At 47.2% G+C, this 5828-nt stretch overlaps 1 long non-coding RNA gene across 1 annotated transcript; it reads left to right on the forward strand.

The window, feature by feature from the left end:
* The first annotated feature begins 299 nt into the window (after nt 1-299).
* Nucleotides 300-4059, forward strand: LOC148851272 (uncharacterized). The gene is made up of 3 exons (XR_016099812.1): nt 300-2857; nt 2931-3330; nt 3403-4059. It is a non-coding gene; the product is annotated as an uncharacterized LOC148851272 (long non-coding RNA).
* Nucleotides 4060-5828: the final 1769 nt, after the last annotated feature.

Consider the following 5828-nt stretch of genomic DNA (forward strand, 5'->3'; position numbering starts at 1 on the left):
TTATTTCAAAAAAAATAAAAATAAAAATTCAAAGATGTTTTTTTTTTTTTTTTATCAAGGGCAAGATTGAAATCCCAATTAATTCAGATTCTAGTTTCCAAATAAACCAAGCAACATCAATTGGAATACAATTCTAGTTCTCCTCTAAGCCAAACAAGTAGGGAAATAGGTCATTTTGATTCCGATTCTGACCACAAACCAAATGGATTCTAAGGGGACACTTGTTTTTTTGGATTTTGAGAGGGAGGGGGGGGGTGGGGAGAGTTGGTTGACTAGAAAACACATATTCTTTTTTCAGATTTGTGTAGGGACCAGAGAAAAATTATTTTTCTAGGTATCACATACCTCCCAGGTGGGTAAAACTTTCCCACCTGGGGGAAAGTTGCCAACACTTGGATGGGACAAAAACGCCCCTTGTAATAATGGATTTTTATGACTAAAATTAGGGGTATTCACGGTCAGGTTCGGTGCGGTTTGGAGAAGACTTCAGGCCAAACCAGTAAATTACGGTTTGAGAAAATTTTAAACCAAACCAAACCATTTTGGTATGAAAACCAAACCAAATCGCTTTATTACGCTATAGTGTGGTTTCTAATACAGTTTGGGGACTTTGGACCATTGTATGGTTCTTTTGGGCTTAACCCAATTAGAAAGCCCAAATAGCTCCCCTAAAAAATAAAATTAAAACATTTATTTACTATTTTATTATAAAATAAATAGTTCATTATATATTTATAATTTTATGCATTCCACTTAGATGTATTACAAATAATGTTTATATATCATATATTCATATTATACATGTATATAAAATTTTGATTTATGGTTTATGGTTTGTGATGTTGCGTGATCTAGCTACTCCCTGCTGGAGGTGATCTGGCTTCCAAGCAGATGGCAAACAGTTGAGCTGCAAGAAGATCAGAGAACCCAGGGTTGCTAGCCCGACGAGGTCGCTCCGATGCTTAAGTCAGTATACTAGTTGCGAGCTAAAAATATCTTAAGGATGCAAAGAGCTAGAGAGCGTATAAATCACACATACCTCGGACCTCCGGGTGTAGAGCCTTTATATAATGGAGTCCTCGCGGGTTTCACAGAGTGGTTCCGGGATCCTCGTCACGATGAGATCCGTTTTCGCGTTCATGGGGGATAACAGATAGGGCTTATCAATCCCGCCCGAATTGGGCAGGGAGGAGATAAGGCTTACCGTTATGAGGCGTGATCCCGCGGGGCTCAGAATCTGATGGCGAGATCTTCGGGGTTGCCATGTAATGGTAAGTCAGTATTACCCGAGCTAGTGCTCTTTAGATCCGACTTGGGGTGAACGCCAAAGTGCCTTGAAATCGAGGTGGTCCTGATGCGACCTTACACCGAGGTGGTTGGACTATCCGAACTCGATCTGTTGCGGACTTAGCACATCAGGCTGAGCTATCATCTTACTAGTTAGGTTGTGTCCACATGTCCCCCTATTACTAGGTCGGGCCAAATCTCCCTTCATCAATTTCCCCCCACTCCCCGAGCCGGGGGTCCTAACCTGGTGCGGGAAGTTCACGATGTGTCCAGGTGAATTTGGCATGAGGCCTAGGCGGTCTGTCGAGCGGATCATTCAGTTTGACCTGTTTGAACTTCCGGTTTAACCAGCAATAGCCCAGGTCGCGTTAGGTGTACGCGCGGATGTCACGCTGTTTATGGACTCCGTGGACGTCAAAAACGCGCTCAACCGATTTTGTCCTCGGGCATTGTGCAATCGGTTTTCATGTGAACCGTTATATCAAGTAGGTCCCAGCCGTTGATCGTATTCACGGAGAGCTATAAATAGGGGGCCGAGGGGCCCTTTTTCCTCGCCAGAGGTTGTAATTGAGCTCTCCCTGAGGTCGCATTGGAGTCTTTCAGCTCGCTACTTCCTTCTTTATATTTCGATGTCGTCTTTTTCTTGGTGAGTTCGTGTTTTCCTTAGTTTGTTCTTCTTTGTTTTTTTTTTTAATCATGTCTAGTTCTAGTCTAGATAGGCTCTTAGGTGACTCTAGCAAGGTCGAGGATTCCGAGGTGCAGTCCGCAGCCCCTGCTGGGGAGGTCAGCTCGTCGCTGGGCAATTCCCCTCTTCGATCTTTAGAGGGAACTTCTGTACCCGAAGTTGGGCCATCTCAACCTAGGGAGCCTGAGGCTCGGGAGGAGGGATCGACCTCTAGAACGAAGGTCCCATCTTCTTCCCAGGGTCGGGATCTGGATGACTTTGGTCCTTTTACCTTGACCTCGGATAGGTTAATGTATTTAGTAGCTCGCTATCGATTTCCCGATAGCTTAGTCTTTAATGTTCCTCTATGTCAGTATACTTGGGCTCACGATCCTTATGAGCTCGCAATTTTTGAGGAGCAGCTTGTTGTTGGGCTGCGCTTCCCGCTCCACCCCTTTATTATAGATATAGTCAAGTTTTTTAATATCAGCATCGACCAACTACACCCGAACTCTATTCGAAACATAGTAGGTACGATTTCCCTGTTCCATGAGTACAATCGACCTTTGTCCCTATACGTCTTCAGTTCGATCTGTTCAATCAAAAAGAATTTCGCTTGTCTACGCGGGGACGTCAGACAAAGTTATTACATCTCTCCTCGTCCTGGGTTTAAAATCCTGCTCGGTAGCCCGAACAAGGTTCCAGCCTGGAAGAGGAGGTACTTCCTTGTCCGAAATCCTGAGGGATGGTATTTTCCAACTCACTGGAGGGTAGCTATTAAAGATCCCGAGGCGAGCTTAGATGCGGAGAATAGGGCAGTTATCAACTCTTGGAGGGACCTCGGTTTGGAGATGAAAAATTTCTTGGCCGAGGAGAAACTTGTGCAAGCTGGACTGAGCCCTCCTGGTAGGTCTCCACCTCGGTTTTTATTTTAAGGTTTTCTTTAGTTCACGGCTAACATTTCTTCTTATTCTTGCAGTTACCATGTCGGAGGTCGATGCTAAGGACCTTCTCAAGAGTTTCTAGAGAGGGAAGAAGAGGAAGGCTTCGAAGAAGTCTCGCCGAGAGGGTGGTCCTTCCGCCCCCGCCCCATCCGAAGTCCTTGCCCTGAAGCCGGTTTCTGCCGAGCTCCCTAAGGAGGAGGTCCACCCTCAACCCCCCTAGTGGACCTGGATGAAGATTAGGAGGAAGGCGTTCAGCCTCATGATCCAGAGAGCACTTTCGCACCTGAGCCCGAGTTGCCCCCCAAAGAAAGCATAATGACCCCTCGGCATGGACTGCTCAAGAGCAAGGATGTCGTTTTTCCAGCCAAGGTTGCGGAATGGGTTGACATGCCCACAAGCCAACTCAGAGGTCGGTCTGCCATCTACTGCATGGTGGTAAGTATCTTACTTTACATTTCATTTCCTTATCAACTTTTCAAACGTACTTACCTTGGTTTTCTTTACTAGGTGAATTCCGCCATTCACTCGTTGGTCTACCAGTCCGAGGTCCACCTGAAGAAAGCTCGGGAAGCTAAGGAGAAGGCGTGGAAACTTTACCACAAGTTGGACATAGCGCGGGGTGAGGTTCTTCAGGCCAAGAAGGGAGCTTGGGGCCAACAGGAACTGATCTTGGCCATGACCGAGGAGAAGGCGAAGCTTCAACGAGAGATCGAGAATCTTGAAGCAATGATCTGAGAGCGAACTGAGATATTCAAGAATGCCATCCAAGAGGCGCAAGCTGAAGAAAGAAGCCACACCATCGACTGCTTCAAGGAATCCTCGGAGTTCCACGGTCTCCAAGTCAAATATGGATCGAGCTTCTATCGTTTCAGCTTCAAGCTATGCAAGTATCTAGTGCGGCAAAAATTCCTTGATCTTGACCTCAAAGTCGTCTCTATTTCTGACCTTACTCTCAAGGTGGCGGAGGCGGCCAGCAGAGAGCCTGACTCATCTAAAGAAGAAAGTGACGATGAAGTCCTAGAGGCGGGCCCATCGAGTCAAGAGGATGCAGAGGAGCATATGGAGACCGACCTGCCTGGCAGTCCGCATGCATGATCCCTGATTTTTCTTCTTTTTACTATTTGAATGTACACCTCGAGGTCATCGAGCTCGGGTCATAATGAGATTTTTGTACTTAAAATCTTTTCATCAATGAAATTCAAACTTTTTTGACTAATCCATGTGCATAAATATTCAAAATGTAAATGTGTCCCCGATCTGGTGAGCTGAACCAGACAGAGGTAGGAGTAGGTGTATAGGTTACCCCGAATTGTCGAGCTACTGAACTGGACAACAAGTAAGGATAACCAAAAATAAAATTTTTCTAAGTGAAGGTCACCCCGAACTATCAACTACGTCGAGGTGAGCAACACTGCAGGGTATAGACCCAACCTGTCTGCGCACGGGCTACTCATTTAAATGTCAGTTGTCCCTAATGGGCCCAACCTATTGTTATGTGACGAAGTGGGCTAGACATCATAGGGCTTATACCCGAGCTATCTATGCCTTAGGCATTAGAGGTACTTTGCCTATGCCGAAGAGGTGACTTGGACTTATCCGCCCATGCTGAGGAGGCGACTGGGACTTATTCGCCCATGCCGAAGAGGTGACTGGGACTTGTTTGCCCATACCGAGGAGGCGACTGGGACTTGTTCGCCCATGCCGAAGAGGCGACTGGGTCTTATGTGGTGCTGAGGTCTTCTATCAGCTCAGCGCTTTAGTCTTTGGACTTCTAGGAGTGACTCGCAGTCCGCTCTCCAGTTCGACGATCACAGGTAGTATCGCCTTAAGTTGCTAATGTTCCATGCTCGAGGTACCTGTTTTCCTTCCAGGGTTTCGAGCTCGCATGTACCTTCCCCAAGTATCCGCCTTACTTGGTATGGACATTCCTAGTTCACTTTGAGCTTATTGACACTGGGCTCAGGTACCATAACTTTTCTAAGAACCAGGTCGTCGACATAGAAGTGTCATTTCTTGACCCGGGCGTTATAGTACCGAGCCACCCTTTGCTGGTAGGCTGTAGTCCGAATGTATGCCAGGTCCTGTACTTCTTCAACCAGGTCAAGGTTAGTACGGATCTCATTGTCGTTTGCTTCCTCATTATAGGCTTCCAAGCGTAGCGTAGGCACCTCGATTTCTATTGGGATCACTGCTTCTGTGTCGTAGGTAAGGTTGAAGGGGGTCTCACCTGTGGCGGTTTTAATGGTAGTTCGGTAGGCCCATAACACATTGGGCAGCTCGTCTATCCACAGTCCTTTAGCTCGGGCTAAGTGAGCCTTCAGTCCATGGAGTATGGCTCTGTTCGTGACTTCTGCTTGCCCGTTTGCCTGAGGATGTACCACCGAGGTGAAGTTCTGTTGTATCCCTATCTCGGCACACCAATTCTGGAACTTAATGTCATCGAGCTGCTTTCTGTTGTCGGAGATAAGTACCTGAGGTAGCCTGAAGTGACATATTATATTTCTCCAAAAGAAATTTTGTACGTTGCAGGTTGTGATCGTTGTTAGGGGTTTCGCCTCCACCCGCTTCGTGAAGTAATCTACGGCTACTACCAGGAATCTCCTCTGTCCTGTCGCTAGCGGGAATGGGCCAAGAATATTGATCCCCCACTGCGCGAAGGGTTACGTGCAGGTGAGGTATTTGAGGTCGGCAGTAGGTCGGTGGTGAAGTGCCTTTGACACTGATCACACTTCTTGACGAGTTCGAGTGCGTCTGTCTTCATCGTGGGCCAATAGTACCCCTGTCGCAATGCTTTCTGGGCAAGGGCTCTGCCCCCCAAGTGACCACCACACAAGCCTTCATGAGTGTCACGGAGAACGAGCTCGGCTTCTAAGGGTCGCAAGCAGTGCAAGTAGGGGAGCGTGAAAGATCTCCGATACAGCTGTCCGTCTATG

Source organism: Nelumbo lutea, chromosome 5 (assembly GCF_056320005.1).
Source record: "Nelumbo lutea isolate HS-2025 chromosome 5, American lotus-T2T, whole genome shotgun sequence".
Lineage (NCBI taxonomy): Eukaryota > Viridiplantae > Streptophyta > Magnoliopsida > Proteales > Nelumbonaceae > Nelumbo > Nelumbo lutea.